The following is a 15,041-nucleotide window of genomic DNA, read 5'->3' as shown; positions in this document are numbered from 1 at the left end:
TATATATATATATATATATATATATATATATATATATATATATATATAAATTTCTGACTCACGTCGGGATCGAACCCAGGTCTTTCAGGTGGAAGGCAATGGCGCTATCCACTAAGCCATACAAGCCTAAAAGAAGTTGGAACCTGAGAGCAACTGCACCCAAGGAATTACCTGGGCAAGCTAACTGCTTGCATACCAGCGAGTTTTGCCCAGGTAATTCCTTGGGTGCAGTTGCTCTCATTGCCCAGGTAATTCCTTGGATGCAGTTGCTCTCAGGTTCCAACTTCTTTTAGACTTGTATGGCTTAGTGGATAGCGTCCTTGCCTTCCACCTGAAAGGCCTGGGTTCGATCCCGACGTGAGTCAGAAATTTATTTCTGTTCCACACGTGATTGTGTGTTGATTATTTCTATCTATATATATATATATATATATATATATATATATATATATATATATATATATATATACTGTATATATATATATTTATAATGTGACCTATATAATTTATATATATGGGTCACATACGCCCATTTGATCTTTACAGTAAACTTTGTAGGAGGAATAAATAATTTGTACTTTTCAAATGATCAGTGACACATACATATATACATGCATACACATATAATATATAAATAAATATATATACGTATATATATATATATGTATATATTTATATATTATTTATATGTGCATGTATATGCGTCATTGATCATTTGAAATATACAAATAATTTATTCTTCCTTCACAGTTTACTGTAAAGTTCAAATGGGCATATGTGACTTTCATTTACCCAAAATAAAAGGTCACTGAAGAAAAAAGCGCCATGCCCAAAACTTTCAAAACTGAGAAGTAGAAATAAGCAGAGTAAGTCAGTTTTATTTATGCCCTAAAACCGTAATTTACTTGAAGTAGAGTTCATTATCAATAGCCCTGACATCGAGAAAAGAAATTCAGCCTTTGATTAGGAAGAATTTAGTTCACGTCAAAACGAGAAATAGACCGAATGACGGAAAACTATGTGAAATACCAAGACGGGGAGTATACCGGGTTAAAACACTGAAACGATTGAGTTTTGTACACCTTTATCAGGTGATAACCTCCGGTCAAGGAATTTCATTGTTATTCTACATACTGATGGCTAAGAATTATTATTATTGTTTCGGTAGATGAAACCTGCTCACATGGAACGAGCACACTAAAGGGGCCATTGACTTGAAATTCAAACTTCCAAAGAGTGATGGTTTCATCCTTCCACCACAGACCCCACACTGCGGCAGTAACTGATCGTAATACAGAGACATTGATTTTTTTTATTGCCTTGGGGGAGGCGCGAACTGGCGACATCTGAGCGGCGTGTCACGACACTAGCGACCATGCGAAGAAGAAGAAGAAGAAGAAGAAGTAGAAGAAGAAGAGGAAGAGGAAGAAGGAGAAGAATGAGCAGAGGGAGAGAGCATAAAAGATTAAATGTCTATGGAACATTTATTCCAGTCAAGTGCCTGCGCAAATGGAACGAGAATCCTAAGACGAAGGTTACGGAATGCGAGAAAGCCTGGATGGATCTTTTGAGAATTTCCAAGGAATGTTCTGCGCTATGGTTGGTTCCCTGAGGGGAGAAATGATATGTTTGAAAAACGGGAGGGGGAAATAAAGAGCTCCATTATTTGAAAAAAACGGGAGGGGAAATAAAGAGCTCCTTTATTTTAAAAAAACGGGAGAGGAAATAAAGAGCTCCTTTATTTGAAAAAACGGGAGGGGAAATAAAGAGCGCCTTTATTTAAAAAAAAATTTAAATCAAAATATTATCGTTAAAAAAAAAAAAAAGAATAAGCCTTTAAAGATTTGATATCTGAAGACAAATGTTCACGTGTATTGTTTAGATTTTACAATGAACAGGGGAACAAGAATAAGCCTTTACAGGTCTGATTTCTGGTAGAAAAATAATCATCCGTATTGTTTAGATTTTATTATGCACAGGTTATAAGATCAAAGACATTCAGTTATGAGGGGATTCTGGGTAAGATCTCAAGCCTTACTGCGTCTGTAGTCTGCCATCAGATCATACAACAGTTTTAAGGCTCCACCTAAGTTTTGTCTTACGTATGACAGGTTCAGAAGATGAGCCCTATTGATTTGGAACAAGCCCACCACTGGGGCCACTGACTTGAAAAATTAGGTTAAGTATATCTTAGTTTAACCAGACCACTGAGCTGATTAACAGCTCTCCTAGGGCTGGCCCGAAGGATTAGACTTATTTTACGTGGCTAAGAACCAGTTGGTTACCTAGCAACGGGACCTACAGCTTATTGTGGAATCCTAACCACATTATGACGAGAAATGAATTTCTATCACCAGAAATAAATCCCTCTAATTCTTCAATGGCCGCTCGGAGAGTCGAACGCTGGGCCAACAGCGTGCTAGCCGAAAGCTCTACCCACCCCTCCAATGAAGAACTTGCCACTGACTTGAAATTCAAGCTTCCAAAGAATATGGCGTTCATTAGAAAGAAGTAAGAGGAGGTAAAGGAAAATGCAGATAGAAGAGATACCAATTCCTAAAAAGGAAAACAATGAAATTAACAGATAAACAAACAGATAGAAGTAACAGAAGGTAATGGGAAATACAGAAATATGAGATCAGTTACTAGATAAAAAGATAAATTAAGGAATTAGTAAGTGAATAAATAAAAACATAAGTAATTATTATTAAAATGCAAGGAAGATTGCATTAGGGTAGCAATGCATTGCATCTTCGCTGGAACTTTTGAAGAAGTTCCAATTTCACGACATCCTCTGAAGGGAAGCTGTTCCACAGTCCCACGGTGTAAGGAATAGAGATCTTTTGGAACTTTTTTGAAATTAACAAAGTAAAACCAGCAGTTCAAAAAGCAGCGAAATCCTTCAAAATATAACAAGAAAATTGGTGCGTGATTACAAAGGAAACAGTCAAACTAATAACTGTCGAGGACGAAAAGTAGCAGCAATATTGCCCATAACAAGGTCTTATAAAGTGTGCGACTACAACAGCATTGTAAGTAGTGGAAACCTGAAAATCCCAGAGAAGAAATTGTAGAAATTCTTCTCGGTTTTCTAACTTTCGTGAGTTCTTTATCCGTTTCATTTTCATTGGAAAGTGTAACACAGACGTTAGGATAAATAGAAGTAAAGGCTTCAATGTACCTGTCGTTGATATATACTGTATATCTATCTATCTATCTATCTATATATATATATATATATATATATATATATATATATATATATATATATATATATATCAACTGTGGAGCATCACTATATTGTGATCGAAAATAATGAGTAAAAAGGCCACAATAATATAATTGATAAATTGTATATTTTTGTATCTTAAAATATACAATTTATCAGTTATATTATTGTGGCCTTTTTACTCATATATATATATATATATATATATATATATATATATATATATATATATATATATATACACTCAAATACAAGAAAGTAAGAATACTTCTATCTAAAAAATGGACAATGCACCTTCAGTGCAAAGTGAAGCTAATTTAGGAGTGTCCCCAACCAGCCTTAGAGTAGGAACATCTAAAACAGAAACCCCATTACTGAACCACAAATCCATCAAAATGTCCTAAAATTTCTGTCTTTTCTTTATAACAGCACTTTGACAGAACCCCATTAACCAACCCCTCCCCCCCCTCTCCCCCGTCCTTCCCGCCTAGCGACACAGCCAATGCAATCAACATTATGGTGTCCAAATTACAACTGAGGTGTTTGTAATTCGGTTGATTTTGGCATAAGGTCCATTTTATTTCAATGACTCCATCTCAGCTTTCTAGTCCACTTCTCTCCCTTTTCCTTTATATTCATCACATTCTTAAGAACGCAGTCCCCTCGCGCCGTCAGTGCGCCTCATGCCGTGCACTGTAGGCATTACTTGAGGTTCTGTGCAGCGTGCCTTCCATAGGCCCCTAGCTGCGACCCCTTTCGTTCCTTTTACCGTACCTCCTCTCGTATTATCTTTCTTCCATCTTACTTTCCTCAACCCTCTCCTTACAATCGATTCGTAGTGCAACTGCTTTGAGGTTTTCGTCCTGTTACGCCTTTCAAACCTTTTACTGTCAATTTCCGTTTCAGCGTTGAATGACCTCATAGGTTCCAGTGCTCGGCCTTTGGACTAGATTTTATATTCAATTCAATCAAAGCACTTTCCATTCTTGTGTTCATTGTTTCGTTATTCGTCTTACCCTATTACCTATGTTCTTGATATTCGTTGTGTCTAATGAGATTTCTTAATTACTGTTCTCCATCGTTTTATGACAGTGGCTACCATTCATTTTCAGATCACGTGTTGACTAATTAGGTTTATCATCTTTCCCTTTAACAGTTTTCGTGCAAATCTATGACAGACACATTAATTTCGTGCCGTTGCAAACATGAAGACAAAAGCAAGTAAAAAATGCACCGAAGTTTCTTCGGCGCAATCGAGTTTTCCGTACAACCGATACAGCGTGTAATCAAGGCCACCGAAAGTAGATCTATCTTTCGGTGGCCTCGGTATAATGCTGTATGAGCCGCGGCCCATGAAACTTTAACCAAGGCTCTGTGGTGGCCTATCCTATATCGTTGCCAGAAGCACGATTATGGCTAACTTTAACCTTAAATAAAATAAAAACTACTGAGGCTAGAGGGCTGCAATTTTATATGTTTGACGATTGGAGGGTGGATGATCAACATACCAATTTGCAGCCCTCTAGGTTCAGTAGATTTTAAGATCTGAGGGCGGACAGAAAAAGTGCGGACAGAATAAAGTGCGGACGAACAGACAAAGCCGGCACAATAGTTTTCTTTTACAGAAAACTAATAACGGTTGTAATCTTACAACCAAAAGAGCGAATAACAAAATCTGGAGCAAAAACACAATAAAAGCGTTCACCAAACTCAGTACCAGGTTCATTTCAAAACGTTGCCGGTGCACCCGGAAAGTTAAAAAAAAAAAAAAAAAAAATCCGATTGCCGAAAAACCCGGGTCAAACGAGAGACCGAGAGAGTCGCGAAAAGAATTCCAGATGACCTTTGCTTATGGTTCTGGAATTATTTATTATGCGAATTCAACAGCGATGAAAAAATAAAAATCCTGTTTAATTATACGCAATTTTTGCTTGTTGTACGAGTCTCTCTCTCTCTCTCTCTCTCTCTCTCTCTCTCTCTCTCTCTCTCTCTCTCTCTCTCTCTAAATACGTGTGTGGGTTGGAATATGTGGGTTGAGATATTCCTTTCTGATATTTGTGTTTTTGGCATCGTTGAAGGACTCCCTGCATTTGATTTATTTGTGGGTTTAAACAACTGATTATAGGGTTTGCAGGAGGTGGGTGGATGTGTCATGTCTCCCACACTCTCCGATCCCATACCTACCCCGCCGCCACCTGGGACGGACAAACAAGAACGATCCACTCGGCTTTTATTATTATAGATTATGAACGTTTCACTTATGGTGATTTCGCAATTGAGAGTCAGTCCATGGAATGACATGGTCTGCGTAGTGTTACATTACAGTTCCACCAACGGAATTATGAAGCCCTTTTTATCGGAGTATCGTTATTGCCTTCAAAGATCAGTTGCTTTGGTTTTGCATTCGTCAAACACACCGCTCCGGATGGAATCAGCTTCGGACACTGCGTACTTGTTGCTTCGTGTACTTAATCTGTAACAATATGCTTTGCAAAGAATGAACTTTAGTGACTTTCGCATCAAAAGCTACTGAATCGTTGCTTCATAGGGAACGCGACACTGGACTTGGTTTTTTCCTTATTTATTGATGTTCGCAAAGCGTATTACGAGCCCTGATACGCATTCTCATAAGATAAAAATACATGCATATCTCTCATGGGCCTGCATTTAATGGGAGTGTACTCCAATATCAAACGTGGAGTGAATCGTAGAGGAATAAGTAAAAGTTAGCTTGACAGAATTCATGCCTGACGATAGATCGCTAATTATATAATTTCATAAAACGCGATGCCATTTCACACGACAAATAACAGCACGCCAAAGCGACAAGCTTTTGCGCGTTAGAACTTTTTGCAGAGTGTGAAAGCTTTCGTAGGAGATGGTTGATGAAAGTGAATATGATGAGCAACAGCAAAGGTTACGAGTGTATAATGAAAGACCAGGAAAGAAATGTCTGCCAATATGGATGACGGAAGAACGGAAATGGTAGATGCAAAGATATTTAGAAAACTGGAATGCACAAGGGGATTGCTGTGCAATTGTACTTATTGAAAGTGTACGTGGGTGTTGAATTTGAATGAAAGATAAAGAACGAAACTGTTGAGATTGATAACTGTTGCTGCAGATATGCGGAGTGAGAACAACTGAAATGTGTGGAAAGATGAATCAAGCTGTTTTGGGGTGGTTTGATCGTACGGAGAGAATGAAACACGGTACGCTTGTGAAAATAACGTATAATTCAGAATGAATGAAGGAGGATAGGAAATCTTGAAAAGCACAGAGTAGATGGTGTGGAGGAAGCACTTGAAAGAAAGGGACTTACTTCTTGGAAGCGAGAGCGTGCATTCAGGGAAGCGGTGAGTGGCGCAGTTTGTGATGGCATTGGCGGGGGAAGGGGCGTTGGGGAATTCAACTGGATGCTGATGAGCCATCTGTGTAAATAACTGAAGCTGCTAATTTCCTTGATACAGGAGTTAAACAGATGAATGTAGCAGTGACTATCCGTCCCTGGAACTACTGCACTTTCTTTCAATCATCCAGTACCTGTTTAATCCCAATACAAAATCTTAGGAATTCTCATGGTACTTCTTCTACCCAGAGAAGCTGAAAGGTTTAGAGACTTAAAGATATTTTGCTCATTTCTACAGTAGTTTAGCCCTCACAAGATACCGAGAATTGAACATTCGTCTGGGACAACTTACAAGCACCAGCAGCTTCAGAGAAAACCACAAGATCTGTAACGGATGAATAGGCGAAATGAGTAAGAAAAGAGTCTCGGGTAACTCGGGAAGTGGGCAATACGTCCCACTCACGGAAAACAACCCACGCAATATGCCCTCGAAAGACCGAGGTCGAGGATTCAGAATGACGCAACAACGTTGCATCGGCCGTCGAGGGAAAGACGAAACCTTATGTTCATATCAAATATTTCATCATTTCTTCGCCATTCTGAGGCTCCGCCGCGATTGCACCAGCAACGTCCCTTGATTGCAATACCACCTTCCCGCTAATTGCTAATTAGTGCTTCTTATTTTAAGCCGCGTCACTTTTCAGGCGTCGGAATTTTCCCCCCGAGATGAAAGTCACCCACTTTCATCTCGTGTACCGAAGAGGATTTACCTCGAGATTGATATGATGAGTCTTCAGAAGGATGCGATTTCCTCTTACGAAATCCCATCGTTATTGTTATTTCAATGCTCCTTTGAGAACGAGAGGTTTTGTCTGTGCAACGAATGTGCGTGCCGGTTTTGGGGTTGGGTCCCATACAGAGGTCTATTTGAAAAACTTCACAGACGAGCAAAATAAAATCATAATTCATTTTCTGGGCCTTCTATTTCCTTTTAACAATTAATGTACCTTCTGCTTTCTTTTAAAGTATTACTTAATTTCAAGCCGTATTTTACGGGAGCTATGGAAAACCACTCCACCAAGACAGTGTACCCAAAGCTACTTCTAAACACAACTACTTTCTCAGGATAACAAGACTAATATGCAAACGTAATATGTGTCACGTCATGCTAACTTTCTCCCCTTTCTCTCTCAGTCTGACCTGTTTTCACTCATCTCATGTTGCAAGCGCTAATGAAAAGTGGAGACCTCTCCATTTTTTATCTTTGCGAAACATTGATTTCCGATCCCGAGAGATCTGGTAAGGAAATTGCAAAATGAGCTTTTAAAAAATTGTAACTTAATCGACAAAATATAAAAAAATAAATATAAGTAAAAACAAATCCTTCAGGCCAGCCTTGTGAGAGCTGATAATCAGCTCAGTGGTCTGGTGAAACCATTTTAATGATAATAATAAAAAATGATTGGAATGCTGGTTCATATCCATATCTCCGTTCACTCATTCTCGTTTCTGCATAAATAATGTTCATTCCACGTTCAGTAAAATGCGGTGATATCTATTCACAACAGGGGAATCGTAATACTGACAGGCTTCTCTTGAAGCGAGAGCCCTTGCTGGCGTAAGGCCAGTTTAATCTTAAGCGAAAACCGACATTGTATATCAGAAGTAAGTTTCCCTCTCTCCTTGAACTTACTTGACGAAAAGTAAGTTTCTCTCTTTCCTTAAACTTACTTGACGAAAGTCATTATGCAAATTTGGTAGATAAATGAGAGAAAATTGACTTTGATGTGGAATGACTGAAGCTGACAGACATACCTGTGCTACTTGGAGACCTCAGCCTCCTCTGAAAGTCTAATTTGCAGGGGGTAAAGGTAAACTAAGCTTATTGAATTTATCTATATTACCCAGAGTTAGAATTCTGAATGCTGTCTATACCACTAAAGAGATATTACAGCAACTTTTGAAAGGGTTTGAAAGTTTCTGTAAGGGAAGGAAGCTAGTCATTTATCTATAAGGTGAATTCGAATCTCTGAGACTAGGGAGGGATCAGCAGCTCTGCAAAAGTTGTTAAAGAAAAGAGTGGATTTATCCAGCCAGCTGTTGTCTATTCAACTGAAAATTTTATACTTATGTGAATGGAATAAATGTTCTTGGAGATGAGAAGAAAGATTTTTGCTTGATAATACCTATAAATGCTTGTGAACAAAACGCCGCATTCAAATGTATTCAATGCTTTGAACTTAGCAAAAAAAAATCACTGCTTCTTTTGAGGTTATCCGTCTTCTCTCTCTCTCTCTCTCTCTCTCTCTCTCTCTCTCTGAGAAGAATTTCAGAAACCTATGAAACGTTTAGCAAAAATTCTACATCAACGATTTTCTTTTAAACAACTGTCATACATCCTTTCCGAGCTACAATCCCGAACCATAGTTAAAATTCCAAAGTACTATAACTTTTTATCTTTAAGCTTTTTCATCATCTTTTCTTCACTTTTTTTTATTTTGCTTTCAATAGGCTCTTCCGTCGAGTTCGCCTCCTCCCCCATCCACCGCACCCCTGCCATCGCCCCCAAACCCCTACCAAGCCTATCACTCTTGACCTCCGGGCAACAAGGCAATAATCGATGTTGAACAATTCGGACACAAGTGAACAACTTCATTCCTCCCCGAAGTTCTTTATTTTTTATTTTTTCGTTATGACCTTATATATATATATATATATATATATATATATATATATATATATATATATATATATATATATACTGTATATTTACTTTTTCGTCTTTAAATTATTTACGCAGAGACGATTAAGGTACATGAAACAAAAAGAAGGGGACTATTGTATAAAAAAATATATTTTTTCAAGAGATGATTATTAGAGGTTTACAGATTATACGAGTATATCAGTTCTCCGTCAAGCTAGTTCCTCGCTGTGTGAGCGGGTTCCGTTCTCAGCTACCACTCTGTTGGTCGCGAGTTCGAATCTCCGACCGGCCAGTGAAGAACGAGAGGAATTTGTTTCTGGTGATAGAAATTCATTTCTCGCTATAACGCGGTTCGGATTCTACAATAAGCTGTAGGTCCCGTTGCTAGGTAACCAATTGGTTCTTAGCCACGTAAAAATAAATCTAATCCTTCGGGCCAGCCCTAGGAGAGCTGTTAATCAGCTCAGTGGACTGGTTAAACTAAGATATACTTTTTTTTTTTTCTCTCCGTCAAGCTAGAGGGATGATTCGAATATCATTCCACAGTTTCACGTTCCAGTAATATTATCAGATCAGCCACATTGGCTGTATTACAACGAAGCTCTTGAGAATCGAAACACTTCACGTTAGCTAACGGAATGTTTTCATTGAAGCCTTCCACTGATTTTGGGTCTTTCAACTCTTCCTTCCATTCGGAATCAACCTTTTAGATGCTTCCACGAATCCTTCGTAGTTTATCTTGGCTCTTCCGTTTCACAGAAGAACGAAGACCCTTAGGCAATGAGTCACAACGAGGCCCGAGGGCCAATAGCCCTGATTCAGCGAGGAGGAACAAGTTTCTGAAATGAAAACGAGGATTAGAGATCCCGTTGGAGGGGGGGGGGGTGTTGTACCGTCAGTGCACCTTATGCGGTGCGCTGTAGGCATTACTTAAGGTTCTTTGCAGCGTGCCTTCGGCTCCTAGCTGCAACCCCTATCGTTCCTTTTACTGTACCTCCTTTCATATTCTCTCTCTTCCATCTTACTTTCCACCCTCTCTAACGATTGTTTCATAGTGCAACAGGGAGGTTTTGCTCCTGGTACACCTTTCAGGCATTTTTACTGTCAATTTCCCTTTCAGCACTGAATGGCCTCATAGATCCCAGTGCTTGGCCTTTGGCCTAAATTCTGTATTCAGTTCAATTCAATTCACACACGAATAGTAAGACCGACATGGTTGTTTTACGGTGAATATAGAGTCCATATTTATTTCACATCAAGGAATCTTTGTGAAGTTTTGACACAAAGAGAGAGAGAGAGAGAGAGAGAGAGAGAGAGAGAGAGAGAGAGAGAGAGAGAGAGAGAGAGAGGCAATTTTAATCAGGGAGAGACGGTCACACAGGAGACCAGAATAGGTCCCGTTTTTTATACTCTCCTATGTACTGAAGAAGTAACCTCGTGGTTACTAAGAAATTCTTTTACGTACAGTATACAGAAGGGAGTTGGCCAGTTTATTCTTCCGTCGTTGGTAACGATACCCATATGGATTTTGAAAATCAAGTGGCGAAAACTCTCGTATCGAAAAAAGATCCGGTCTCCGAAGCTTTAAGTAGACGTTCCTTTGTACTTTCGTTATATATATATATATATATATATATATATATATATATATATATATATATATATATATATATATATATATATATATATATATATATATATATATATATATATATATATATATATATATATATATATGTATATATATAGTATATATATATATATATGTATATATATACATATATATATATATACTATATATATATATACTATATTTATATATAGAGAAAGAGAGAGAGAGATCTTGCCAATGAAAGTATCTGATCTTTTTACCTGAACGAATAACTGATGCGTATCAAAATGCGGACACGAAACCTAAAGATAGAATAAAAAAAAATATTCCGTCCAAACATTTATAATTATGAAAAATATCGGGAAACATTACCAATTCATCTGAAACTCCAAAATTCCAAAGCCCTGAATGAATGACTATCAACAGACGAAGGGAGGAGCGATTGTGAGGGGGGGGGGCGGGGGGCGGGGGCCGGTGTGGGCGTTCCTTCAATAGACCCGGACCCCTCGAATCCCGAGCCGCTGATCTTCAGTCTTCTATCACCCTGAATCCATTGGACGGAATCGCGCGAATATGCTTTTCCATGGGGCGAAGTAATCCTTTGACCCGCGAAAATCTCCATTCAGCATGTACAGCAGTATCGTCTCTCTTGGTAGCGATAGTTATTTTTCTCTGTATTTCGTGTAGACGGTAAGCAGGAATCATGAAATGCTTTGCTTTTGTGAGGATGTGGAAAGCCTGAGTTATGTTGGGCAGATCATTACATTTGTCGACGCAAAGAATGTTTTCAGTTAACGCGGAGGTGGTCTTTCAAGTATTTATAATACACGTTCAATGAGGAACAAGGTAAGTCGCTCGCAGGTAATACGTTTCATTGATGATTCAACTGCCAAGATAAAGGTGGAAGGTTAAAATGAACTTTAAATATTAAAAACAAAAGTTATATAGAAGGAGTCTTTAGTAAAAGATGAGGCCGTGTCCAAATGAATCTTCAGTAGTGAATATGAGACTGTATTTATTCAGGTTAATTCCGTCGATGCTTTTATCTTTAGTAACCGTGTGGCTCCAGCAAATGAACTTAATATCTTACAGGAGGGAGTGGGAAGGAGGAGGAATACCTCACTCCTCCCTACTCCTACCCCTTACCACAGTTTGACTGACAGTGCAAGGCGAGGAATTTGCGGGAAAATAAAATTTGTCGACATGTAACGATATGAAAACTCGAAGAGAAAATCTCAATAAAACGAGGAAACGAAGATCACGCGTCACCAAAGGGAACATTTAAAGACCGAGTGTCAAAAAAGGTGGCATCGTAACACCTTTTCAATGACCTGTTCACGCATGCCCTGCCTGGTTGCCCGAGATGTAACCGAGTACCGGGGACCTTTCCCTGAAAAACGCGGGACGCCATATCTTAAAAACTAACCATAGATTTTTCTTGAAAATAATCTCATTATGTTTCCCACTCCCAAATTACGGTTGCGGTAGTAATCTAACCTAACCTAATCCAACCTAACCTATCTTAACCTAGGGCATGGCAAAAAAAAACCGGGGCTGGTGCAGTACTAGCATACTTCTGAGGAGTTTGCATCCCGGTTAAGCCACTTTCAGATGGGCGCGTTGAATGACAAAACTTTCCAACTAACAAAAAAGTTATTGAGTTCTGTATTCGTTTTTGTCTTACTTATTCCCACGAGCTAATCTTTTTAAAGGCCGGTTTTCTTTTAGGAAAAATGAACTTTTATTTTTAAAAAGATTGTGTTTATTGAAGTGACAAATTAAAGCCCAGTGATATGAATAAACTGCTGTGACGACTCATTTTTTTAAATGGAACTTGAGAATTGACTCCATTTGTTACTCTTGCTGTTATTGATGCAGATAAAGTTGGCTTTATGCCAGCAACAGCCCTTGCTCCCAGGGCACCTGCCGGTGAAGGTTAAAACAGTAGGCAATGTGTGTTAAAGGTCAAGAAAAATAGGACAGGTGAACCTTGATTTGACTGATGAGATTCAGGCTGTCAAGCCCAGCGCCACGCCGGGGCACCTTCGACCAGGCAGCGTTTAAGACGGTGAAAAGAGCGAGTTGGAGTGGTTGGACAGCAAAATTAATAGATCCAGAAATAAAGGAGATGAAGTACAAGGATCTAAATGTAGAACTGGAAGAAAAACCTCCACACCTGCACTGAGAGGTAACAGTTAGAGGTGTTAGACAGCAAGAATGAATGAAAAGAAGCGGGAACGGAGGTCAAGTAAGAGGGTAAAAATTGCATGTAGCTAAGGGCCAAAGGGACGCTGCAAACACCCTTTAGTGATGCCTACAGTGCACCGCGTGAGGCAGGTAGGAATCACGTTGCTCATCAGCTGCAGAGAAACTCCGAGGCAACAAGGAAGGATTTAAAGACAAGATTTTACCTGTGACAGAACCTGATTTAGTTCAAATCTACACACAACATTGAGTTATAGATTTAAAGAAGAACCCGAAAGGATTTAGAGACAGATTATTCCCTATGAGAAACAAGTAAATAAATGCGCCGAAGTTTCTTCGGCGCAATCGAGTTTTCTGTACAGTCGCTACAGCGTATAATCAAGGCCACCGAAAATAGATCTATCTTTCAGTGGTCTCGGTATAGAGCCGCGACCCATGAAACTTTAACCACGGCCAGGTGGTGGCCTATCCTACATCGTTGCCAGAAGCACGATTATGGCTAAATTTAACCTGAAAAAAAATAAAAACTACTGAGGCTAAAGGGCTGCAATCTGGCATGTTTGATGATTGGAGGGCGGACGGTCAACATACAAATTTGCAACCCTCTAGGTTCAGTAGTTTGTAAGATCTGAGGGCGGACAGAATAAAGTACGGACGGACAGACAAAGCTTTCTTTTACAGAAAACTAATTTAGTTCGAATCCGCACACAAAAGTGAGTCATGGATTCGAGACTCCCAAAATGCACCCCTCGGGTCATCGCTTTCAGTCGCGGCAACGCCTTTAAGCGCCGGGTCCACAAATTGATTATTCAATAAACTTGCAGATTTCCCCATCGGCTCGTTAACAGGAGTTAATCAAAATTCCGGAGTTAGGAAGTGGTGCTCGTCGTTGGACAACACGACTGGCTGGCTGCACACCCCTGGAAGTCAATTAGGCTCTTACCATGTCGAGAGAAAATATTGGAAAATGAAAGTGGAGGTTTGGAAAAAAAAAAAATGTCATATTAGAATCGGAGTATTTTTTTTTTTAGTAGAGACTGGAAGTTCACACACACGCACACGCACACACACACACACATATATATATATATATATATATATATATATATATATATATATATATATATATATATATATATATATATATATATATATATAATTAAATGTATATATACATATAAATATATATATATATGTATATAATAAATAATAAATCTATCATGCGTATGTTGATTCCAGACAATGGACTTGAACTGGGGAAAGATTATTAAAAAAAATTTTAAAAAGGGGAACACTTAACCTATGTTCTTTCAGAGGAGGTAAGCTTTTATAGTCAGAGTCGGTTTCCCTCCTGAGTCGACCATTACGGAAGTTTCAGTAATTACTGTTGGGTATTCTACTCATATACCTTTCATGATTTTTGAATGCCAATTAGCAACAGCCCTTCCGCAAACTGCTGTCATATTCACAGTTGGTATGTAAATTCATTCAGTTTAGATTTACTGAGGTAACTATAAATATATATATATATATATATATATATATATATATATATATATATATATATATATATATATATATATATATATGTATATATGAGCATTAATCTACAAATGTCCTCGTGTCCAATTCGCTCTACCTCAGAAATAAGACAGTTTCATATATGTTATCCAAAAGGGGAATTTTTAGTTGATAATAAGTTCGTCGTCTTGTGGGCTCGAACCACGGAAGACAAGAACTCAGGAGTACAGTGACGCCTTAAACCACACAGCCATATATATATATATATATATATATATATATATATATATATATATATATATATATATATATATATATATATATATATATATATATATATTTTTATATATATACTATATATATTATGTATGTATGTATGTATGTATGTATGTATAACAGTGGGTTATCCAATAATAATTAC

The sequence above is a fragment of the Macrobrachium rosenbergii genome, chromosome 12 (assembly GCF_040412425.1).
Source record: "Macrobrachium rosenbergii isolate ZJJX-2024 chromosome 12, ASM4041242v1, whole genome shotgun sequence".
Lineage (NCBI taxonomy): Eukaryota > Metazoa > Arthropoda > Malacostraca > Decapoda > Palaemonidae > Macrobrachium > Macrobrachium rosenbergii.
Note: the sequence above shows the minus strand (reverse complement) of the source record.